The sequence below is a fragment of the Microcaecilia unicolor genome, chromosome 1, assembly GCF_901765095.1.
Source record: "Microcaecilia unicolor chromosome 1, aMicUni1.1, whole genome shotgun sequence".
NCBI lineage: Eukaryota > Metazoa > Chordata > Amphibia > Gymnophiona > Siphonopidae > Microcaecilia > Microcaecilia unicolor.
The window spans coordinates 642,408,346-642,435,729 of record NC_044031.1 but is presented as its reverse complement, the minus strand read 5'-3'; positions in this window follow the sequence as shown (position 1 = coordinate 642,435,729).

The window sequence follows — 27,384 nt, the reverse complement described above, 5'->3', positions numbered from 1 at the left end:
ATCCCTTCCACAAGATAATTCATTAGAAAAACTGATAAAAATATTTTACATTCCCTTTATCAGAATTCCAATCACAGACATTTATAGGTACAACCGCTAACACCGTCCTCAGATCTTTCAAAGTTATGAGTGTGACTAAAATGTTCATGCTTTATTTCTTTTAAATTAATTTTCTTTGCTCTATAGATAACTGATTTGAACTTATTCTTTTCAATAGTTCTGATAATTTTGGCAGATTGCTCACTTGAAAAGGGGTACTATCTTTTTTTTTCTATTGGAAAGTGCACCCTTTTTGAGTAATTGATTTGCTGTTATTCTCTATATGTAGCTGAAATACAGTAAGCAAAGAAACAAGTTCACAAACTCTTAAGGAATTGAAGTCTGAATTACAGGAATTCTTTATATAATTTTTTCTTAGTACTGCTGACCTGTTTACTCTAACAGCTATTCATGCTTTCTTTCCTAAAATTTATTTTTTTACTCTATAGAAAACTGATTTGAACTTATTCTTTTCAATAGTTCTAATAATTTTGGCAGATTGCTCACTTGAAAAAGGGTACTATCTTGCTTTTCTATCAGAAAGTGCTCCCTTTTTGAGTAATTAATTTGCTGTTATTTCTACATCTGCCTAGAATACAGTAAGCAAAGAAACACTTAAATTCACTGAAAATCATTTAAGGAATTTAAGTCTGACTTTCAGGTACTACTCATATAATTTTTCTTAATACTGCTGACCTCTTTAACAACTATGAGTGTAACTAAAATATTCATCCTTTATTTCCTAAAATTTAATTTTTTTACACTATAGAAAACTAGTCCACCCAGATCTGTCATGAGAATAAAAGCAAATGGTTATTATATATTTTCTCTTCACTTTCATCAACTCTAACAACTATGAGTGTATCTAAAATGTTCATGCTTTTTTTCCTTTAATTTAATTTTATTTATCTTTATAGATAACTGATTTGAACTTATTCTTTTCAATAGTTCTAATATTTTTGGCATATTGCTCACTTGAAAAGGGGTACTATCTTGCTTTTCTATCAGAAAGTGCTCCCTTTTTGAGTTATTAATTTGCTGTTATTCTCTATATCTATCTAGAATACAGTAAGCAAAGAAACACTTAATTTCACAGCCAGTGACACCAGGAAAATAAGTCTGACTTTCATTAAGTGCTCATATATTTTTTTCTTAATACTGCTGACCTGTTTACTCTAACTATGACTGTAACTAAAATATTCATGCTTTATTTCCTGAAATTTATTTTTTTTTTACTCTATAGAAAACTGATTTGAACTTATTCTTTTCAATAGTTCTGATATTTTGGCAGATTGCTCACTTGAAAAGGGGTACTATCTTTCTTTTCTATTGGAAAGTGCACCCTTTTTGAGTATTTAATTTGCTGTTATTCTCTACATCTGCCTAGAATACAGTAAGCAAGCAATCACATAAATTCACTGACAGTCATTTAAGGAATTTAAGTCTGACTTTCAGGAACTACTCATATAATTTTTTCTTAATACTGCTGACCTGTTTACCCTAACTACTATGAGTGTAACTAAATATTCATGCTTTATTTTCTTTAATTTAATTTAATTTTTCTTTATAGATAACTGATTTGAACTTATTCTTTACAATAGTTGTAGTAATTTTGGCAGATTGCTCACTTGAAAAGGGGTACTATCTTGCTTTTCTATCAGAAAGTGCCCCCTTTTTGAGTAATTAATTTGCTGTTATTCTCTATCCACGTAGAATACAGTAAGCAAAGAAACACTTAATTTCACAGCCAGTGACACCAGGAAAATAAGTCTGACTTTCATTAACTCCTCATGTTTTTTTCTTTATACTGCTCACCTGTTTACTCTAACAACTATGAGTGTAACTAAATATTCATGCTTTATTTCCTAAAATTTATTTTTTTTACTCTATAGAAAACTGATTTGAACTTATTCTTTTCAATAGTTCTAATATTTTTGGCAGATTGCTCACTTGAAAGGGGGTACTATCTTGCTTTTCTATCAGAAAGTGCCCCCTTTTTGAGTAATTAATTTGCTGTTATTCTCTATATCTACCTAGAATACAGTAAGCAAAGAAACACTGAATTTCACAGCCATTGACACCAGGAAAATAAGTCTGACTTTCATTAACTGCTCATATATTTCTTTCTTAATACTGCTGACCTGTTTACTCTAACAATTATGAGTGTAACTAAATATTCATGATTTCTTTCGTCAAATTTATTTTTTTTACTCTATAGAAAACTGATTTGAACTTATTCTTTTCAATAGTTCTAATATTTTTGGCAGATTGCTCACTTGAAAAGGGGTACTATCTTTCTTTTCTATTGGAAAGTGCACCCTTTTTGAGTAATTAATTTGCTGTTATTCTCTATCCACGTAGAATACAGTAAGCAAAGAAACACTTAATTTCACAGCCAGTGACACCAGGAAAATAAGTCTGACTTTCATTAACTCCTCATGTTTTTTTTCTTTATACTGCTCACCTGTTTACTCTAACAACTATGAGTGTAACTAAATATTCATGCTTTATTTTCTTTAATTTAATTTTTCTTTATAGATAACTGATTTGAACTTATTCTTTTCAATAGTTGTAGTAATTTTGGCAGATTGCTCATTTGAAAAGGGGTACAATCTTTTTTTTTCTATCAGAAAGTGCTCCCTTTTTGAGTAATTTATTTGCTGTTATTCCCTATATCTACGTAGAATACAGTAAGAAAAGATACACTTAATTTCACAGCCAAGTCTGACTTTCATTAAGTGCTCATATATTTTTTTCTTAATACTGCTGACCTGTTTACTCTATGACTGTAACTAAAATATTCATGCTTTATTAACTAAAATTTAATTTTTTTTACCCTATAGAAAACTGATTGGAACTTATTCTTTTCAATAGTTCTGATAATTTTGGCAGATTGCTCACTTGAAAAGGGGTACTATCTAGCTTTTCTATCAGAAAGTGCCCCCTTTTTGAGTAATTAATTTGCTTTATTCTCTATCTACGTAGAATACAGTAAGCAAAGATACACTTAATTTCACAGCCAGTGACACCAGGAAAAGACGTCTGACTTTCATTAACTGCTCATATATTTCTTTCTTAATACTGCTGACCTGTTTACTCTAACAACTATGAGTGTAACTAAGTATTCATACTTTATTTCCTGAAATTTATTTTTTTTACTCTATAGAAAACTAATTTTAACTTATTCTTTTCAATAGTTCTCGTATTTTGGCAGATTGCTCACTTGAAAAGGGGTACTATCTTGCTTTTCTATCAGAAAGTGCTCCCTTTTTGAGTTATTAATTTGCTGTTATTCTCTATATCTATCTAGAATACAGTAAGCAAAGAAACACTTAATTTCACAGCCAGTGACACCAGGAAAATAAGTCTGACTTCATTAAGTGCTCATATATTTTTTTCTTAATACTGCTGACCTGTTTACTCTAACTATGACTGTAAATAAAATATTCATGCTTTATTTCCTAAAATTTATTTTTTTTTTACTCTATAGAAAACTGATTTGAACTTATTCTTTTCAATAGTTCTGATATTTTTGGCAGATTGCTCACTTGAAAAGGGGTACTATCTTTCTTTTCTATTGGAAAGTGCACCCTTTTTGAGTATTTAATTTGCTGTTATTCTCTACATCTGCCTAGAATACAGTAAGCAAGCAATCACATAAATTCACTGACAGTCATTTAAGGAATTTAAGTCTGACTTTCAGGAACTACTCATATAATTTTTTCTTAATACTGCTGACCTGTTTACCCTAACTACTATGAGTGTAACTAAATATTCATGCTTTATTTTCTTTAATTTAATTTAATTTTTCTTTATAGATAACTGATTTGAACTTATTCTTTACAATAGTTGTAGTAATTTTGGCAGATTGCTCACTTGAAAAGGGGTACTATCTTGCTTTTCTATCAGAAAGTGCCCCCTTTTTGAGTAATTAATTTGCTGTTATTCTCTATCCACGTAGAATACAGTAAGCAAAGAAACACTTAATTTCACAGCCAGTGACACCAGGAAAATAAGTCTGACTTTCATTAAGTGCTCATATATTTTTTTCTTAATACTGCTGACCTGTTTACTCTAACTATGACTGTAACTAAAATATTCATGCTTTATTTCCTAAAATTTATTTTTTTTTACTCTATAGAAAACTAATTTTAACTTATTCTTTTCAATAGTTCTCGATATTTTGGCAGATTGCTCACTTGAAAAGGGGTACTATCTTTTTTTCTATCAAAAGTGCTCCCTTTTTGACTAATTAATTTGCTGTTATTCTCTACATCTGCCTAGAATACAGTAAGCAAAGAAACACTTAAATTCACTGATAGTCATTTAAGGAATTCAAGTCTGACTTTCAGGAACTACTCATATAATTTTTTCTTAATACTGCTGACCTGTTTACTCTAACTATGACTGTAACTAAAATATTTATGCTTTATTAACAAAAATTTAATTTTTTTTACTCTATAGAAAACTGATTGGAACTTATTCTTTCAATAGTTCTGATAATTTTGGCAGATTGCTCACTTGAAAAGGGGTACTATCTTTCTTTTCTATTGGAAAGTGCACCCTTTTTGAGTATTTAATTTGCTGTTATTCTCTACATCTGCCTAGAATACAGTAAGCAAGCAATCACATAAATTCACTGACAGTCATTTAAGGAATTTAAGTCTGACTTTCAGGAACTACTCATATAATTTTTTCTTAATACTGCTGACCTGTTTACCCTAACTACTATGAGTGTAACTAAATATTCATGCTTTATTTCTTTAATTTAATTTAATTTTTCTTTATAGATAACTGATTTGAACTTATTCTTTACAATAGTTGTAGTAATTTTGGCAGATTGCTCACTTGAAAAGGGGTACTATCTTGCTTTTCTATCAGAAAGTGCCCCCTTTTGAGTAATTAATTTGCTGTTATTCTCTATCCACGTAGAATACAGTAAGCAAAGAAACACTTAATTTCACAGCCAGTGACACCAGGAAAATAAGTCTGACTTTCATTAACTCCTCATGTTTTTTTTCTTTATACTGCTCACCTGTTTACTCTAACAACTATGAGTGTAACTAAATATTCATGCTTTATTTCCTAAAATTTATTTTTTTTACTCTATAGAAAACTGATTTGAACTTATTCTTTTCAATAGTTCTAATATTTTTGGCAGATTGCTCACTTGAAAGGGGGTACTATCTTGCTTTTCTATCAGAAAGTGCCCCCTTTTTGAGTAATTAATTTGCTGTTATTCTCTATATCTACCTAGAATACAGTAAGCAAAGAAACACTTAATTTCACAGCCATTGACACCAGGAAAATAAGTCTGACTTTCATTAACTGCTCATATATTTCTTTCTTAATACTGCTGACCTGTTACTCTAACAATTATGAGTGTAACTAAATATTCATGATTTCTTTCGTCAAATTTATTTTGTTTACTCTATAGAAAACTGATTTGAACTTATTCTTTTCAATAGTTCTAATATTTTTGGCAGATTGCTCACTTGAAAAGGGGTACTATCTTTCTTTTCTATTGGAAAGTGCACCCTTTTTGAGTAATTAATTTGCTGTTATTCTCTATCCACGTAGAATACAGTAAGCAAAGAAACACTTAATTTCACAGCCAGTGACACCAGTAAAATAAGTCTGACTTTCATTAACTCCTCATGTTTTTTTTCTTTATACTGCTCACCTGTTTACTCTAACAACTATGAGTGTAACTAAATATTCATGCTTTATTTTCTTTAATTTAATTTTTCTTTATAGATAACTGATTTGAACTTATTCTTTTCAATAGTTGTAGTAATTTTGGCAGATTGCTCATTTGAAAAGGGGTACAATCTTTTTTTTTCTATCAGAAAGTGCTCCCTTTTTGAGTAATTTATTTGCTGTTATTCCCTATATCTACGTAGAATACAGTAAGGAAAGATACACTTAATTTCACAGCCAAGTCTGACTTTCATTAAGTGCTCATATATTTTTTTCTTAATACTGCTGACCTGTTTACTCTATGACTGTAACTAAAATATTCATGCTTTATTAACTAAAATTTAATTTTTTTTACCCTATAGAAAACTGATTGGAACTTATTCTTTTCAATAGTTCTGATAATTTTGGCAGATTGCTCACTTGAAAAGGGGTACTATCTAGCTTTTCTATCAGAAAGTGCCCCCTTTTTGAGTAATTAATTTGCTTTATTCTCTATCTACGTAGAATACAGTAAGCAAAGATACACTTAATTTCACAGCCAGTGACACCAGGAAAAGACGTCTGACTTTCATTAACTGCTCATATATTTCTTTCTTAATACTGCTGACCTGTTTACTCTAACAACTATGAGTGTAACTAAGTATTCATACTTTATTTCCTGAAATTTATTTTTTTTACTCTATAGAAAACTAATTTTAACTTATTCTTTTCAATAGTTCTCGTATTTTTGGCAGATTGCTCACTTGAAAAGGGGTACTATCTTGCTTTTCTATCAGAAAGTGCTCCCTTTTTGAGTTATTAATTTGCTGTTATTCTCTATATCTATCTAGAATACAGTAAGCAAAGAAACACTTAATTTCACAGCCAGTGACACCAGGAAAATAAGTCTGACTTTCATTAAGTGCTCATATATTTTTTTCTTAATACTGCTGACCTGTTTACTCAAACTATGACTGTAAATAAAATATTCATGCTTTATTTCCTAAAATTTATTTTTTTTTTACTCTATAGAAAACTGATTTGAACTTATTCTTTTCAATAGTTCTGATATTTTTGGCAGATTGCTCACTTGAAAAGGGGTACTATCTTTCTTTTCTATTGGAAAGTGCACCCTTTTTGAGTATTTAATTTGCTGTTATTCTCTACATCTGCCTAGAATACAGTAAGCAAGCAATCACATAAATTCACTGACAGTCATTTAAGGAATTTAAGTCTGACTTTCAGGAACTACTCATATAATTTTTTCTTAATACTGCTGACCTGTTTACCCTAACTACTATGAGTGTAACTAAATATTCATGCTTTATTTTCTTAATTTAATTTAATTTTTCTTTATAGATAACTGATTTGAACTTATTCTTTACAATAGTTGTAGTAATTTTGGCAGATTGCTCACTTGAAAAGGGGTACTATCTTGCTTTTCTATCAGAAAGTGCCCCCTTTTTGAGTAATTAATTTGCTGTTATTCTCTATCCACGTAGAATACAGTAAGCAAAGAAACACTTAATTTCACAGCCAGTGACACCAGGAAAATAAGTCTGACTTTCATTAAGTGCTCATATATTTTTTTCTTAATACTGCTGACCTGTTTACTCTAACTATGACTGTAACTAAAATATTCATGCTTTATTTCCTAAAATTTATTTTTTTTACTCTATAGAAAACTAATTTTAACTTATTCTTTTCAATAGTTCTCGTATTTTGGCAGATTGCTCACTTGAAAAGGGGTACTATCTTTTTTTTCTATCAAAAAGTGCTCCCTTTTTGACTAATTAATTTGCTGTTATTCTCTACATCTGCCTAGAATACAGTAAGCAAAGAACACTTAAATTCACTGATAGTCATTTAAGGAATTCAAGTCTGACTTTCAGGAACTACTCATATAATTTTTTCTTAATACTGCTGACCTGTTTACTCTAACTATGACTGTAACTAAAATATTTATGCTTTATTAACAAAAATTTAATTTTTTTTACTCTATAGAAAACTGATTGGAACTTATTCTTTCAATAGTTCTGATAATTTTGGCAGATTGCTCACTTGAAAAGGGGTACTATCTTTCTTTTCTATGGAAAGTGCTCCTTTTTGAGTAATTAATTTGCTGTTATTCTCTACATCTGCCTAGAATACAGTAAGCAAACAAAACACTTAAATTCACTGACAATCATTTATGGAATTTAAGACTGACTTTCAGGTACTCCTCATATAATTTTTTCTTAATACTACTGATCTGTTTATTCTAACAACTATGAGTGTAATGTACAACTTCTACAAATGATGAGGTGCAAATAGGGTGATTGGATGTTCCGATCACGGTTCAGGGGTTCCCCACGCCCACACTCACCATTGTGAAGTTTTACAGAAAAATTTAGAAATTCTTTTAACTATAGAGTGTGCAACTTTGAATGTTAGTCGAATTTCCCTTGATGTTCAGAATTGTAATAATAACAATGTTGCACACTAAATAATGAATTAAATTGAAATAATTTATTGCACCAGATGGGTTCTTTAAATACTTAAAACTCACTCTAAATAATTCTACTATAGTATACACGAGTATTGGAGGTGTACTACTGCCAACACATATGAAAAAAGTGGAGAAAAAAGACTTCAGAAAATCTCTCGAGTGCTCTTCATGTGGAAAACCACCTTTCAAATTTCTAGCACTCTAATTCTTCAATCACCAGTCTTCACAAAAAAACTCCACTCTTCTAATTCATATAATGCATGCCCACACACCTTTTCACAATACTCGATGTTAAAGGCTCAAAATCATAGTAAACAAACGGTGAAAATAATTTCAACTTAACTGAAAAGTTCTGTCATCGCATGTAATGTTCCAAAAGCCCAACAGGAGACCCTGTTTCGCCAATCCTAGGCTGTTTCAAGGGCCAGAATTCTCATAACGACAGTTCATTCTTATTTTCCAAATTCACCGCATTCAACTGCCTCTTATCGGCGTCCTGAAAACAACTCCTACTTCCTTCCTCTTTATATATACGTCAGTTCTTCCAACTCATTGAATCATCTTCAACAACTTTATTGACAAAGATCTGTTTCACAGAAAAGCTTTCCACTCAATTGCTATGTTTAATCCCTTGGGTATGACAGTCTGCAGTATGTATATCCATCGTTGTTCCCGCTGTCTCAACTTTTTCTTAATATCTCCTTTACGTTCCGAAACTTGTATTTGTTCTAAGACAACACATTGCATCTGATCAAAATCATGTTGTTTCAAGAGACTATGAGAAACCAAAGGTTCATATGTCTTTTTGCTTGTATGCAATGTCTATGTTCGATTAGTCGCGTTTTTAACATTCGGGAAGTTTGACCCACGTAGTATAAATCACAAGGGCATTTTAATAAATAAATCACATTTTTTGATTGACAATCCGTTGCACACTTTAAATAATATGCCTTGCCAGTACGTGTATCCATGAATTTATCCGTTGCATACATAATATGGCAAACTGAACATTGACCGCAAGCCTTATGTAATCCTGTTCTCATATTCATGTCATTCCCACGGTTCCATGTATCAGCTACACATAATAAATCTTTTAAGTTATTCTGTCTTTGATAGGCGAACAAAATTCTTAAATCACGGAACCAAGGATAAATCTGTAACATAGGCAAGTGCTTTTTGACAATCTTCATCATTCTATTTGTATGCATATTATATTTAGTTACAAAAGTCACAACTTCCTGTTGTTCTGATGTATTTTTCATAGGATTAAGAAGCCATTCTCTATGGTTATGATAAGCTCGTTTTTTTGATCGAGATATCAAAGCTTTGGGATAACCTCTATCCTGAAACTTCCTTTGTAAATCAGACGTCTGTTGCAGAAACTTTTCATTTGTGGAACAAATCTTGCGATACCGCAAAAATTGTGCAAAGGGAATATTGGTTTTACAATGAGCCGGATGCATACTATGAAAATGTAGTGTAGTATTCCGATCCGTGGATTTGACAAATACAGACGTTTCCAATTTTCTTTGTACAAAATTAACCTGTACATCCAAAAATGCTATAGAGTCTTCACTGCATGTATATTCAAATTTGATTGTATCATGACACCCATTTAGATACGTAACGAAGTCTTGTAATTCTATAGAGGTACCACTCCATAAAACAAAAATATCGTCTATATACCTCCACCAACTTTTCAACTGTTGATTCCATCTTGATTTATACACCCATCGGCATTCAAAATATTCCATAAATAAATTCGCTATGGTAGGCGAACATGCTGCTCCCATTGATACCCCAGTTTTTTGAATATAATATTTTTTATTACACGTGAAATAATTTTCTGTTAATGTAATCCTGATCAAATCTATTACAAAATTTGTCGGTACCAAATGTGGTCGTTCTCTTTTATTTAAATAATGTTCCAAGATCTCAATTACTTCATGTTGTGGAATCGAGGTATAAAGCGAGCAAACATCCAACGTGACCAGCAGTGTATTATCATATATTTCAGTTTTCCTTGTCTCCAACAATTGTAAAAAATGGGAACTATCTTTCACAAAAGAGTCAATTGAAAACACAAAGGGTTGCAGAATTTTATCTATGTATTGAGCTGGGCGCTCTAGCAATGAACCCCTAGCCGAAACTATAGGACGCCCTGGTGGTTTAGAAGAATTTTTATGGATTTTAGGCAGAGTGTAAAATACAGGAATTTGAAAATCCCGAAAATCCAAAAATTTAAATTCTTTTTTGGTAAGAAAGCCCAGGCTCCTACCTTCCAACAATAGATCTTGAAGAATAGCTTGTATCCTATTGGAAGGATCCACAATGACTTCTTCATACGTTGTCATATCAGACAATTGACGATGTATCTCAGCCATATAATCAATAGTATCCTGTACTACCACCGCTCCCCCTTTGTCAGCCTTACGGATGACAATGGTAGTATTGTTTTTTAATTCCCTCAAGGAAATCCGTTCTCTACTTGTTAAATTCCTCCCCCTCTTAGGTAAGACTGCCTCCTCTTTCTCTAGGTCTAACAAAATGCACTTTTTAAAAGTAGCTAAACCCGCGTCTAAAACGCCAGACGGGGTCCACTTTGAAGTTTCACTGACAATCGATCTATCTATAGTCTGTTCTTGTTCTGTCGAAGAAAAAAATAATTTTAAATTCAACTTACGAATGAACTTTTCCAAGTCCATACGTATCTGAAACGCATCATGAAAATTAGTCGGGACAAATGTAAGTCCCCTACTTAAAACACTCATTTCATCCCTATTTAGCACCTTGGTAGATAAATTTACCACTGCTGGCCATGTCGTTGTGATCTCGTTTGTGGCCGTTGGCTTTGGCCTCTGTAACTTCTTCCTCGCGCCCGCCAACCTCTGTTTCCTTGTCTCCCTCGTATATTGTTGTCTTTTTCCCCAGAAGTTTCCCCCGTATCTTCACCACTACTAGAGCTGTTAGACAAACCTTGAAATCTGGTTTCTTTCATACCAGTCTTATAATTTTTATCTGCTTGATCCTTTCTCATCCATGGATAAACATAACCTTCACCATAATCTCTTTCATCACGTTGGAATTTTTTGATCTTTTGTATTTTTAATTCTTTTTTAAACTTTTCTATTTTTAATAACAGCTCATTATGTTCCTCTTCAAAAGTATTACATGTTTCTTGAGCCTTTAATAATTCTTCACACCGTTGTTTTTCAAGAACCATCTGTTCTTGAGATCTTTTAATTATAAGCACCATTAAATCCAACGAACACCTATTCAATATCATATTCCATTGTGAAACAAATAATTCATCTTCTTGAAATAAACGTGGTCCTCTCAACATGCGCAAACCCCTAGGGATTATTTCTTGACGACAATAATCCGCTAGACAAGCACCATGCAATTCTAATTTTATAAGTGTCTTATGTGTATTCAAAATATCTGACCACGCATTAGTCCCATCCGTTGCTGTCTGATTCAAAGATAACCCGGGAATATTCAAAATTTCCTCCTTCTGATTCTGTAGGAAGCCAAATCCTGTTTTCCAATCCTGCGCCATATTAATGTTCCCTAATTCCAGAAAACTCTGATAATTCCCAAAGGGATAGTAGAATAATAATCAAAACTCACTCTAAATAATTCTACTATAGTATACACGAGTATTGGAGGTGTACTACTGCCAACACATATGAAAAAAGTGGAGAAAAAAGACTTCAGAAAATCTCTCGAGTGCTCTTCATGTGGAAAACCACCTTTCAAATTTCTAGCACTCTAATTCTTCAATCACCAGTCTTCACAAAAAAACTATTTTTCTTTAAATACTTGCAATAAATAGTTTCTCTTTTAATAAACAGCTGTATTTAAAACGTAATATTTATATGTTCAATCATATATAAATACAAATTCCAAAATGCAAACAGTTTTATATTGTATTATAAGAATAAGCAAATGTAAACTGCAACTTTTCCTTTAAATTGTAGACAACATGTCTACCTCCAACTACTAATCTTCATTTATCCAAGCCTTCATCAAAATCTATCAGATAAGTATAAATGCTGCTTAATTATGTTGTTACTTAGAATTTATTTCAACTAATAATCCCATCAAAGAATTGATTCTTTGTGTCACTTTTCTTTTTCAGGGATCAAATTTCCCCACTTTATAATGAGCAAACGCATCAATTTCAAGGTAAATATATAATTCTAAATATAGTGTCCCTGAACAGTTGTAGACTGTGATGCATGTACTTAGCTGTATTTTGCTGAACTTTCTTGCATGCAAAACCTTTGGTCTTTCTTGACATTGGTGCACTTGTTATTCTGGTATCGCCCTCCTGTTTTGTTCAACCACCTCAGTAGTTTTTTAAATTTTTGCCAGGAAGCAGGAATCCAGAACCTGAATACCTACTACACTAAGCTTTAATAAATGAAAAGAAGGAAAACCCTACCATTTACCTAATACAACAGCTCTTAAAATTCAGTCTATCTCTAATCTTAGTACTTTTTTGCACTAACTCACCCAGGTAAAAATAATGTATAATTGTTCATCCCTATGCTATCCCTTCCACAAGATAATTCATTAGAAAAACTGATAAAAATATTTTACATTCCCTTTATCAGAATTCCAATCACAGACATTTATAGGGACAACCGCTAACACCGTCCTCAGATCTTTCAAAGTTATGACTGTGACTAAAATGTTCATGCTTTATTTCTTTTAAATTAATTTTCTTTGCTCTATAGATAACTGATTTGAACTTATTCTTTTCAATAGTTCTGATAATTTTGGCAGATTGCTCACTTGAAAAGGGGTACTATCTTTTTTTTTTTTCTATTGGAAAGTGCACCCTTTTTGAGTAATTGATATGCTGTTATTCTCTATATCTAGCTGAAATACAGTAAGCAAAGAAATAAGTTCACCGTCTCTTAAGGAATTGAAGTCTGAATTTCAGGAACTCTTTATATAATTTTTTCTTAGTACTGCTGACCTGTTTACTCTAACAACTATTCATGCTTTATTTCCTAAAATTTATTTTTTTGCTCTACAGAAAACTGATTTGAACTTATTCTTTTCAATAGTTCTAATAATTTTGGCAGATTGCTCACTTGAAAAGGGGTACTATCTTTTTTTTCTATTAGAAAGTGCTCCCTTTTTGAGTAATTAATTTGCTGTTATTCTCTATATCTACATAGAATACAGTAAGCAAAGATACACTTAATTTCACAGCCATTGACATCTGGAAAATAAGTCTGTAGAGGACTTGCAGCTCATCTGCATATCCTTTACAGCCTTCTCCGGGGTGACTCCCAGGTCCACTCCGATCCACTCAGGGCCTCCGCTCTAGGTGCCCAGCGCTCCCACCAGGTGCTGTGGAGGACTTGCAGCCCTTCTGCATTTCCTCACAGCTGTATCCGGGGTGACTCCCAAATCCACCCCGATTTTCCTAGGGCCCTCGCTCCAGGTGCCAGAGTTTCCAGGTGCTTTTTGGCTAGGATTAGGCGACCCTCAGGGGGAGGAATGCTGGCTTTGGCCTAACCCCTGGTAAGCCTTTTCCTCAGCTGAGAGGTGCCCAGCTCTACACCCGGCTGCCTTTCTGGTGCTGTGGAGGACTTGCAGGTCATCTGCATATCCTTTACAGTCGTCTCCGGGGTGACTCCCAGGACTTCTCTGATCCACCCAGGGCCTCCGCTCTAGGTGCCCAGCGCTCCCACCATGTGCTGTGGAGGACTTGCAGCCCTTCTGCATTTCCTCACAGCTGTATCCGGGGTGACTCCCAGGTCCACCCTGATCTTCCTAGGGCCCTCGCTCCAGGTGCCAGAGTTTCCAGGTGGTTTTTGGCTAGGATTAGTCGACCCTCAGGGGGAGGAATGCTGGCTTCGGCCTAACCCCTGGTAAGCCTTTTCCTCAGCTGAGAGGTGCCCAGCTCTACACCCGGCTGCCTTTCAAGTGCTGTGGAGGACTTGCAGCTCATCTGCATATCCTTTACAGCCTTCTCCGGGGTGACTCCCCGGTCCACTCCAATCCACTCAGGGCCTCTGCTCTAGGTGCCCAGTGCTCCCACCAGGTACTGTGGAGGACTAGCAGCCCTTCTGCATTTCCTCACAGCTATATCCGGGGTGATGCCCAGGTCCACCCCGATCCACTCAGGGCCTCCGCCCTAGGTGCCCAGCTCTCCCACCAGGTGCTGTGGAGGACTTGAACAAATTTAGTTTGCTTGATATTTCTCATTTTAGATAACCGGCCACCTTACTTTTTTGTTTGTGAAGTCTGTCTTGAGAATAAGAGCACACGGTTAACCTGACAAAGAAGTACACTCTTTCTGTGAATTCCAGAAAGTGCCTCCTTTGTGGGTGTATCATTCAAAGACTGCAACATGGTATATAGAGAATGAATTTCTGATTTGGTTATATGTTGAAATAGCTGTATCTATGTATGTGTTTATCTAGCTTACATATTTTCTCATCATTTTCATCATATCTTTCAAAGTTATGAGAAACTAAAATGTTCATGCTTTATTTTCTTTAATTTAAATTAATTTTTCTTTTTAGAAAACTGATTTGAACTTATTCTTTTCAATAGTTCTAATAATTTTGGCAGATTGCTCACTTGAAAAGGGGTACTATCTTTTTTTTCTATTAGAAAGTGCTCCCTTTTTGAGTAATTAATTTGCTGTTATTCTCTACATCTGCCTAGAATACAGTAAAATGAGCAAACGCATCAATTTCCAGGTAAATATATAATTCTAAATGTAGTGTCCCTGAACAGTTGTAGACTGTGATGCGTGTACTTAGCTGTATTTTGCTGAACTTTCTTGCATGCAAAACCTTTGGTCTTTCTTGACATTGGTGCACTTGTTATTCTGGTGTCGCTCCTCCTGTTTTGTTCAACCACCTCAGTAGTTTTTTAAATTTTTGCCAGGAAGCAGGAACCCAGAACCTGAATACCTACTACACTAAGCTTTAATAAATAAAAAGAAGGAAAACCCTACCATTTACCTAATACAACAGCTCTTAAAATTCTGTCTATGTCTAATCTTAGTACTTTTTTGCACTAACTCACCCAGGTAACAATAATGTATAATTGTTCATCCCTATGCTATCCCTTCCACAAGATAATTCATTAGGAAAAATGATAAAAATATTTTACATTCCCTTTATCAGAATTCCAATCACAGACATTTATAGGGACAACCGCTAACACCGTCCTCAGATCTTTCAAAGTTATGAGTGTGACTAAAATGTTCATGCTTTATTTCTTTTAAATTAATTTTCTTTGCTCTATAGATAACTGATTTGAACTTATTCTTTTCAATAGTTCTGATAATTTTGGCAGATTGCTCACTTGAAAAGGGGTACTATCTTTTTTTTTCTATTGGAAAGTGCACCCTTTTTGAGTAATTGATTTGCTGTTATTCTCTATATGTAGCTGAAATACAGTAAGCAAAGAAACAAGTTCACAAACTCTTAAGGAATTGAAGTCTGAATTACAGGAATTCTTTATATAATTTTTTCTTAATACTGCTGACCTGTTTACTCTAACAGCTATTCATGCTTTATTTCCTAAAATTTATTTTTTTACTCTATAGAAAACTGATTTGAACTTATTCTTTTCAATAGTTCTAATAATTTTGGCAGATTGCTCACTTGAAAAAGGGTACTATCTTGCTTTTCTATCAGAAAGTGCTCCCTTTTTGAGTAATTAATTTGCTGTTATTCTCTACATCTGCCTAGAATACAGTAAGCAAAGAAACACTTAAATTCACTGACAATCATTTAAGGAATTTAAGTCTGACTTTCAGGTACTACTCATATAATTTTTCTTAATACTGCTGACCTCTTTAACAACTATGAGTGTAACTAAAATATTCATCCTTTATTTCCTAAAATTTAATTTTTTTACACTATAGAAAACTAGTCCACCCAGATCTGTCATGAGAATAAAAGCAAATGGTTATTATATATTTTCTCTTCACTTTCATCATATCTTTCAAAGTTATGAGTGTATCTAAAATGTTCATGCTTTTTTTCCTTTAATTTAATTTTATTTATCTTTATAGATAACTGATTTGAACTTATTCTTTTCAATAGTTCTAATATTTTTGGCAGATTGCTCACCTGGAAAGGGGTATTACCTTTCTTTTCTATTGGAAAGTGCACCCTTTTTGAGTATTTAATTTGCTGTTATTCTCTACATCTGCCTAGAATACAGTAAGCAAGGAATCACATAAATTCACTGACAGTCATTTAAGGAATTTAAGTCTGACTTTCAGGAACTACTCATGTTTTTTTCTTTATACTGCTCACCTGTTTTCTCTAACAACTAGGAGTGTAACTAAATATTCATGCTTTATTTCCTAAAATTTACTTATTTTTATTCTATAGAAAACTAATTTTAACATTCTTTTCAATAGTTCTCGTATTTTTGGCAGATTGCTCACTTGAAAAGGGGTACTATCTTGCTTTTCTATCAGAAAGTGCCCCCTTTTTGAGTAATTAATTTGCTGTTATTCTCTATCCACGTAGAATACAGTAAGCAAAGAAACACTTAATTTCACAGCCAGTGACACCAGGAAAATAAGTCTGACTTTCATTAACTCCTCATGTTTTTTTTCTTTATACTGCTCACCTGTTTACTCTAACAACTATGAGTGTAACTAAATATTCATGCTTTATTTCCTAAAATTTATTTTTTTTACTCTATAGAAAACTGATTTGAACTTATTCTTTTCAATAGTTCTAATATTTTTGGCAGATTGCTCACTTGAAAGGGGGTACTATCTTGCTTTTCTATCAGAAAGTGCTCCCTTTTTGAGTAATTAATTTGCTGTTATTCTCTATATCTACCTAGAATACAGTAAGCAAAGAAACACTGAATTTCACAGCCATTGACACCAGGAAAATAAGTCTGACTTTCATTAACTGCTCATATATTTCTTTCTTAATACTGCTGACCTGTTTACTCTAACAATTATGAGTGTAACTAAATATTCATGATTTATTTCGTCAAATTTATTTTTTTTACTCTATAGAAAACTGATTTGAACTTATTCTTTTCAATAGTTGTAGTAATTTTGGCAGATTGCTCACTTGAAAAGGGATACAATATTTTTTTTTCTATCAGAAAGTGCTCCCTTTTTGAGTAATTTATTTGCTGTTATTCCCTATATCTACGTAGAATACAGTAAGAAAAGATACACTTAATTTCACAGCCAAGTCTGACTTTCATTAACTGCTCATATATTTTTTTCTTAATACTGCTGACCTGTTTACTCTATGACTGTAACTAAAATATTCATGCTTTATTAACTAAAATTTATTTTTTTTTACCCTATAGAAAACTGATTGGAACTTATTCTTTTCAATAGTTCTGATAATTTTGGCAGATTGCTCACTTGAAAAGGGGTACTATCTAGCTTTTCTATCAGAAAGTGCCCCCTTTTTGAGAAATTAATTTGCTTTATTCTCTATCTACGTAGAATACAGTAAGCAAAGATACACTTAATTTCACAGCCAGTGACACCAGGAAAAGACGTCTGACTTTCATTAACTGCTCATATATTTCTTTCTTAATACTGCTGACCTGTTGACTCTAACAACTATGAGTGTAACTAAGTATTCATGCTTTATTTCCTGAAATTTATTTTTTTTACTCTATAGAAAACTGATTTGAACTTATTCTTTTCAATAGTTCTAATATTTTTGGCAGATTGCTCACTTGAAAAGGGGTACTATCTTTCTTTTCTATTGGAAAGTGCACCCTTTTTGAGTAATTAATTTGCTGTTATTCTCTATATCTATCTAGAATACAGTAAGCAAAGAAACACTTAATTTCACAGCCAGTGACACCAGGAAAATAAGTCTGACTTTCATTAAGTGCTCATATATTTTTTTCTTAATACTGCTGACCTGTTTACTCAAACTATGACTGTAAATAAAATATTCATGCTTTATTTCCTAAAATTTATTTTTTTTTTACTCTATAGAAAACTGATTTGAACTTATTCTTTTCAATAGTTCTGATATTTTTGGCAGATTGCTCACTTGAAAAGGGGTACTATCTTTCTTTTCTATTGGAAAGTGCACCCTTTTTGAGTATTTAATTTGCTGTTATTCTCTACATCTGCCTAGAATACATAACATTGACATTCGCACCTCAGCCAGCCTTAATAAATGCTTAATTATAAATAATACCAAACAACATTTTCTTTTTTGGAATAAAATTTGGCTGCAGCTTTATTTCCAAATAATCATAAATAACTCAATTCACTTAACAACCACTTAGTAACATGTCAATCAATATCTCGGTTAAATTCATATATAGCGGTTTAATACTGTTAAGCCATTCGGTCACGAAACTGGCTTACCTTCCCCAACTTACCCCCATCCCCCCATGTGACTTACGGTGCCGTCAAGCCACATCTCACTCATGGCGGTTCCGCCCCTGAGTTCTTTTCCATTTCATAACTTTCCCAATATTCATTTTAACCGCTTCTGGTGCCTGTAGCACCCTTCATCCAGGCACCCCCTTTTATTAAAAGCTGCTACCGATCCTCCCAAATACTACCCCCCACTCCCCCATGCCCCTCCTAAACTTCTCCAAAATTCAACCCCCAAAATCCCCATTTCCCACCAAAAAACAGGGTGGGCCGGGAAGGGTCCTTCAACTACCTTTCAACCACCCTCCCCCTCTCCTACCTAACTAACTATCCTTTTCAGCGCCAAATTCCTCCTATCCTGTCCTTTTTTCCTAACCAATCCAATTCCTTTTCCTTCAACCAATCCCCTTTTCTTTCCCTTTGTTGCTGCCCTGCCAGCCTCCAATTAATTGACCCCACTACCCTCTCTTTTCCCTCCCCCCCCACCCTTCATCAATCTAACTTGGCTGCTTCTGTCTCAGCCAATGTTATCACCCTCACTGATTAACAGTGAGGGTTTCCGTAAGCAAGCAATCACATAAATTCACTGACAGTCATTTAAGGAATTTAAGTCTGACTTTCAGGAACTACTCATATAATTTTTTCTTAATACTGCTGACCTGTTTACCCTAACTACTATGAGTGTAACTAAATATTCATGCTTTATTTTCTTTAATTTAATTTAATTTTTCTTTATAGATAACTGATTTGAACTTATTCTTTACAATAGTTGTAGTAATTTTGGCAGATTGCTCAGTTGAAAAGGGGTACTATCTTGCTTTTCTATCAGAAAGTGCCCCCTTTTTGAGTAATTAATTTGCTGTTATTCTCTATCCACGTAGAATACAGTAAGCAAAGAAACACTTAATTTCACAGCCAGTGACACCAGGAAAATAAGTCTGACTTTCATTAAGTGCTCATATATTTTTTTCTTAATACTGCTGACCTGTTTACTCTAACTATGACTGTAACTAAAATATTCATGCTTTATTTCCTAAAATTTATTTTTTTTACTCTATAGAAAACTAATTTTAACTTATTCTTTTCAATAATTCTCGTATTTTTGGCAGATTGCTCACTTGAAAAGGGGTACTATCTTTTTTTTCTATCAAAAAGTGCTCCCTTTTTGACTAATTAATTTGCTGTTATTCTCTACATCTGCCTAGAATACAGTAAGCAAAGAAACACTTAAATTCACTGATAGTCATTTAAGGAATTCAAGTCTGACTTTCAGGAACTACTCATATAATTTTTTCTTAATACTGCTGACCTGTTTACTCTAACTATGACTGTAACTAAAATATTTATGCTTTATTAACAAAAATTTAATTTTTTTTACTCTATAGAAAACTGATTGGAACTTATTCTTTCAATAGTTCTGATAATTTTGGCAGATTGCTCACTTGAAAAGGGGTACTATCTTTCTTTTCTATGGAAAGTGCTCCTTTTTGAGTAATTAATTTGCTGTTATTCTCTACATCTGCCTAGAATACAGTAAGCAAACAAAACACTTAAATTCACTGACAATCATTTATGGAATTTAAGTCTGACTTTCAGGTACTCCTCATATAATTTTTTCTTAATACTACTGATCTGTTTATTCTAACAACTATGAGTGTAATGTACAACTTCTACAAATGATGAGGTGCAAATAGGGTGATTGGATGTTCCGATCACGGTTCAGGGGTTCCCCACGCCCACACTCACCATTGTGAAGTTTTACAGAAAAATTTAGAAATTCTTTTAACTATAGAGTGTGCAACTTTGAATGTTAGTCGAATTTCCCTTGATGTTCAGAATTGTAATAATAACAATGTTGCACACTAAATAATGAATTAAATTGAAATAATTTATTGCACCAGATGGGTTCTTTAAATACTTGCAATAAATAGTTTCTCTTTAATAAACAGCTGTATTTAAAACGTAATATTTATATGTTCAATCATATATAAATACAAATTCCAAAATGCAAACAGTTTTATATTGTATTATAAGAATAAGCAAATGTAAACTGCAACTTTTCCTTTAAATTGTAGACAACATGTCTACCTCCAACTACTAATCTTCATTTATCCAAGCCTTCATCAAAATCTATCAGATAAGTATAAATGCTGCTTAATTATGTTGTTACTTAGAATTTATTTCAACTAATAATCCCATCAAAGAATTGATTCTTTGTGTCACTTTTCTTTTTCAGGGATCAAATTTCCCCACTTTATAATGAGCAAACGCATCAATTTCCAGGTAAATATATAATTCTAAATATAGTGTCCCTGAACAGTTGTAGACTGTGATGCATGTACTTAGCTGTATTTTGCTGAACTTTCTTGCATGCAAAACCTTTGGTCTTTCTTGACATTGGTGCACTTGTTATTCTGGTATCGCCCTCCTGTTTTGTTCAACCACCTCAGTAGTTTTTTAAATTTTTGCCAGGAAGCAGGAACCCAGAACCTGAATACCTACTACACTAAGCTTTAATAAATGAAAAGAAGGAAAACCCTACCATTTACCTAATACAACAGCTCTTAAAATTCAGTCTATCTCTAATCTTAGTACTTTTTTGCACTAACTCACCCAGGTAAAAATAATGTATAATTGTTCATCCCTATGCTATCCCTTCCACAAGATAATTCATTAGAAAAACTGATGAAAATATTTTACATTCCCTTTATCAGAATTCCAATCACAGACATTTATAGGGACAACCGCTAACACCGTCCTCAGATCTTTCAAAGTTATGACTGTGACTAAAATGTTCATGCTTTATTTCTTTTAAATTAATTTTCTTTGCTCTATAGATAACTGATTTGAACTTATTCTTTTCAATAGTTCTGATAATTTTGGCAGATTGCTCACTTGAAAAGGGGTACTATCTAGCTTTTCTATCAGAAAGTGCCCCGTTTTTGAGTAATTAATTTGCTTTATTCTCTATCTACGTAGAATACAGTAAGCAAAGATACACTTAATTTCACAGCCAGTGACACCAGGAAAAGACGTCTGACTTTCATTAACTGCTCATATATTTCTTTCTTAATACTGCTGACCTGTTTACTCTAACAACTATGAGTGTAACTAAGTATTTATGCTTTATTTCCTGAAATTTATTTTTTTTACTCTATAGAAAACTAATTTTAACTTATTCTTTTCAATAGTTCTCGTATTTTTGGCAGATTGCTCACTTGAAAAGGGGTACTATCTAGCTTTTCTATCAGAAAGTGCTCCCTTTTTGAGTTATTAATTTGCTGTTATTCTCTATATCTATCTAGAATACAGTAAGCAAAGAAACACTTAATTTCACAGCCAGTGACACCAGGAAAATAAGTCTGACTTTCATTAAGTGCTCATATATTTTTTTCTTAATACTGCTGACCTGTTTACTCTAACTATGACTGTAACTAAAATATTCATGCTTTATTTCCTGAAATTTATTTTTTTTTTACTCTATAGAAAACTGATTTGAACTTATTCTTTTCAATAGTTCTGATATTTTTGGCAGATTGCTCACTTGAAAAGGGGTACTATCTTTCTTTTCTATTGGAAAGTGCACCCTTTTTGAGTATTTAATTTGCTTTTATTCTCTACATCTGCCAAGAATACAGTAAGAAAAGATACACTTAATTTCACAGGCAAGTCTGACTTTCATTATGTGGTCATATATTTTTTTCTTAATACTGCTGACATGTTTACTCTAACTATGACTGTGACTAAAATATTCATGCTTTATTTTCTTTAATTTAATTTAATTTTTCTTTATAGATAACTGATTTGAACTTATTCTTTACAATAGTTGTAGTAATTTTGGCAGATTGCTCACTTTAAAAGTTGTACAATCTTTTTTTTTCTATCAGAAAGTGCTCCCTTTTTGAGTAATTTATTTGCTGTTATTCCCTATATCTACGTAGAATACAGTAAGCAAAGATACACTTAATTTCACAGCCATTGATACCAGGAAAATAAGTCTGACTTTCATTAACTCATATTTTTTTTCTTTATACTGCTCACCTGTTTACTCTAACAACTAGAGGTGTAACTAAATATTCATGCTTTATTTCCTAAAATTTATTTTTTTTTTACTCTATAGATAACTGATTTGAACTTATTCTTTTCAATAGTTCTGATATTTTTGGCAGATTGCTCACTTGAAAAGGGGTACTATCTTTCTTTTCTATTGGAAAGTGCACCCTTTTTGAGTATTTAATTTGCTTTTATTCTCTACTTCTGCCCAGAATACAGTAAGCAAGGAATCACATAAATTCACTGACAGTCATTTAAGGAATTTAAGTCTGACTTTCAGGAACTACTCATATAATTTTTTCTAAATATAGCTGACCTGTTTACTCTAACAACTATGAGTGTAACTAAATATTCATGCTTTATTTTCTTTAATTTAATTTTTCTTTATAGATAACTGATTTGAACTTATTCTTTTCAATAGTTGTAGTAATTTTGGCAGATTGCTCACTTGAAAAGGGGTACAATCTTTTTTTTTTCTATCAGAAAGTGCTCCCTTTTTGAGTAATTTATTTGCTGTTATTCCCTATATCTACGTAGAATACAGTAAGAAAAGATACACTTAATTTCACAGGCAAGTCTGACTTTCATTATGTGGTCATATATTTTTTTCTTAATACTGCTGACATGTTTACTCTAACTATGACTGTGACTAAAATATTCATGCTTTATTAACTAAAATTTAATTTTTTTTATTCTATACAAAAATGATTGGAACTTATTCTTTTCAATAGTTCTGATAATTTTGGCAGATTGCTCACTTGAAAAGGGGTACTATCTAGCTTTTCTATCAGAAAGTGCCCCCTTTTTGAGTAATTAATTTGCTTTATTCTCTATCTACGTAGAATACAATTAGCAAAGATACACTTAATTTCACAGCTAGTGACACCAGGAAAATAAGTCTGACTTTCTTTAACTCCTCATGTTTTTTTTATTTATACTGCTCACCTGTTTACTCTAACAACTATGAGTGTAACTAAATATTCATGCTTTAATTCCTAAAATTTATTTTTTTTACTCTATGGAAAACTGATTTGAACTTATTCTTTTCAATAGTTCTAATATTTTTGGCAGATTGCTCACTTGAAAGGGGGTACTATCTTGCTTTTCTATCAGAAAGTGCCCCCTTTTTGAGTAATTAATTTGCTGTTATTCTCTATATCTACCTAGAATACAGTAAGCAAAGAAACACTGAATTTCACAGCCATTGACACCAGGAAAATAAGTCTGACTTTCATTAACTGCTCATATATTTCTTTCTTAATACTGCTGACCTGTTTACTCTAACAATTATGAGTGTAACTAAATATTCATGATTTATTTCGTCAAATTTATTTTTTTTACTCTATAGAAAACTGATTTGAACTTATTCTTTTCAATAGTTCTAATATTTTTGGCAGATTGCTCACTTGAAAAGGGGTACTATCTTGCTTTTCTATCAGAAAGTGCCCCGTTTTGAGTAATTAATTTGCTTTATTCTCTATCTACGTAGAATACAGTAAGCAAAGAAACACTTAATTTCACAGCCAGTGACACCAGGAAAATAAGTCTGACTTTCATTAACTCCTCATGTTTTTTTTCTTTACACTGCTCACCTGTTTACTCTAACAACTATGAGTGTAACTAAATATTCATGCTTTATTTTCTTTAATTTAATTTTTCTTTATAGATAACTGATTTGAACTTATTCTTTTCAATAGTTGTAGTAATTTTGGCAGATTGCTCACTTGAAAAGGCGTACAATCTTTTTTTTTCTATCAGAAAGTGCTCCCTTTTTGAGTAATTTATTTGCTGTTATTCCCTATATCTACGTAGAATACAGTAAGAAAAGATACACTTAATTTCACAGCCAAGTCTGACTTTCATTAAGTGCTCATATATTTTTTTCTTAATACTGCTGACCTGTTTACTCTATGACTGTAACTAAAATATTCATGCTTTATTAACTAAAATTTAATTTTTTTTACCCTATAGAAAACTGATTGGAACTTATTCTTTACAATAGTTGTAGTAATTTTGGCAGATTGCTCACTTGAAAAGGGGTACTATCTTGCTTTTCTATCAGAAAGTGCTCCCTTTTTGAGTAATTAATTTGCTGTTATTCTCTATATATACCTAGAATACAGTAAGCAAGGAAACACTGAATTTCACAGCCAGTGACACCAGGAAAATAAGTCTGACTTTCATTAACTGCTCATATATTTCTTTCTTAATACTGCTGACCTGTTTACTCTAACAATTATGAGTGTAACTAAATATTCATTCTTTATTTCATAAAATTTATTTTTTTTTACTCTATAGAAAACTGATTTGAACTTATTATTTTCAATAGTTCTAATATTTTTGACAGATTGCTCACTTGAAAAGGGGTACTATCTTGCTTTTCTATTGGAAAGTGCACCCTTTTTGAGTAATTAATTTGCTGTTATTCTCTACATCTGCCTAGAATACAGTAAGCAAGGAATCACAAATTCACTGACAGTCACTTAAGGAATTTAAGTCTGACTTTCAGGAACTACTCATATAATTTTTTCTTAATACTGCTGACCTGTTTACTCTAACTACAATGAGTGTAACTAAATATTCATGCTTTATTTTCTTTAATTTAATTTAGTTTTTCTTTATAGATAACTGATTTGAACTTATTCTTTTCAATAGTTGTAGTAATTTTGGCAGATTGCTCACTTGAAAAGGCGTACAATCTTTTTTTTTTCTATCAGAAAGTGTCCCCTTTTTGATTAATTAATTTGCTTTATTCTCTATCTACGTAGAATACAGTAAGCAAAGATACACTTAATTTCACAGCCATTGACACCAGGAAAAGTCGTCTGACTTTCTGTAACTCCTCATATATTTTTTCTTTATACTGCTCACCTGTTTTCTCTACATCTGCCTAGAATACAGTAAGCAAGGAATCACATAAATTCACTGACAGTCACTTAAGGAATTTAAGTCTGACTTTCAGGAACTACTCATATAATTTTTTCTTAATACTGCTGACCTGTTTACTCTAACTACAATGACTGTAACTAAAATATTCATGCTTTATTAACTAAAATTTAATTTTTTTTACTCTATAGAAAACTGATTGGAACTTATTCTTTTCAATAGTTCTGATAATTTCGGCAGATTGCTCACTTGAAAAGGGGTACTATCTAGCTTTTCTATCAGAAAGTGCCCCCTTTTTGAGTAATTAATTTGCTTTATTCTCTATCTACGTAGAATACAGTAAGCAAAGATACACTTAATTTCACAGCCATTGATACCAGGAAAATAAGTCTGACTTTCATTAACTCATATTTTTTTTCTTTATACTGCTCACCTGTTTACTCTAACAACTAGGATTGTAACTAAGTATTCATGCTTTATTTCCTAAAATTTATTTATTTTTACTCTATAGAAAACTGATTTGAACTTATTTTTTTAATAGTTCTATAAATTTTGGCAGATTGGTCACTTGAAAAGGGGTACTATCTTGCTTTTCTATCAGAAAGTGCTTCCTTTTTGAGTAATTAATTTGCTGTTATTCTCTATATATACCTAGAATACAGTAAGCAAGGAAACACTGAATTTCACAGCCAGTGACACCAGGAAAATAAGTCTGACTTTCATTAACTGCTCATATATTTCTTTCTTAATACTGCTGACCTGTTTACTCTAACAATTATGAGTGTAACTAAATATTCATTCTTTATTTCATAAAATTTATTTTTTTTTACTCTATAGAAAACTGATTTGAACTTATTATTTTCAATAGTTCTAATATTTTTGACAGATTGCTCACTTGAAAAGGGGTACTATCTTGCTTTTCTATTGGAAAGTGCACCCTTTTTGAGTAATTAATTTGCTGTTATTCTCTACATCTGCCTAGAATACAGTAAGCAAGGAATCACAAATTCACTGACAGTCACTTAAGGAATTTAAGTCTGACTTTCAGGAACTACTCATATAATTTTTTCTTAATACTGCTCACCTGTTTACTCTAACAACTAGGATTGTAACTAAGTATTCATGCTTTATTTCCTAAAATTTATTTATTTTTACTCTATAGAAAACTGATTTGAACTTATTTTTTTAATAGTTCTATAAATTTTGGCAGATTGGTCACTTGAAAAGGGGTACTATCTTGCTTTTCTATCAGAAAGTGCTTCCTTTTTGAGTAATTAATTTGCTGTTATTCTCTATATCTACCTAGAATACAGTAAGCAAAGATACACTTAATTTCACAGCCATTGACACCAGTAAAAGTCGTCTGACTTTCTTTAACTCCTCATATATTTTTTCTTTATACTGCTCACCTGTTTTCTCTAACAACTAGGAGTGTAACTAAATATTCATGCTTTATTTCCTAAAATTTATTTTTTTCACTCTATAGAAAACTAATTTTAACATTCTTTTCAATAGTTCTCGTATTTTTGGCAGATTGCTCACTTGAAAAGGGTTACTATCTTGCTTTTCTATCAGAAAGTGCTCCCTTTTTGAGTAATTAATTTGCTGTTATTCTCTATATCTAGCTAGAATACAGTAAGCAAAGAAACACTTAATTTCACAGCCAGTGACACCAGGAAAATAAGTCTGACTTTCATTAACTGCTCATATATTTCTTTCTTAATACTGCTGACCTGTTTACTCTAACAATTATGAGTGTAACTAAATATTAATGCTTTATTTCATAAAACAGGTGAGCAGTATAAAGAAAAAAAACATGAGGAGTTAAAGAAAGTCAGACGACTTTTCCTGGTGTCAATGGCTG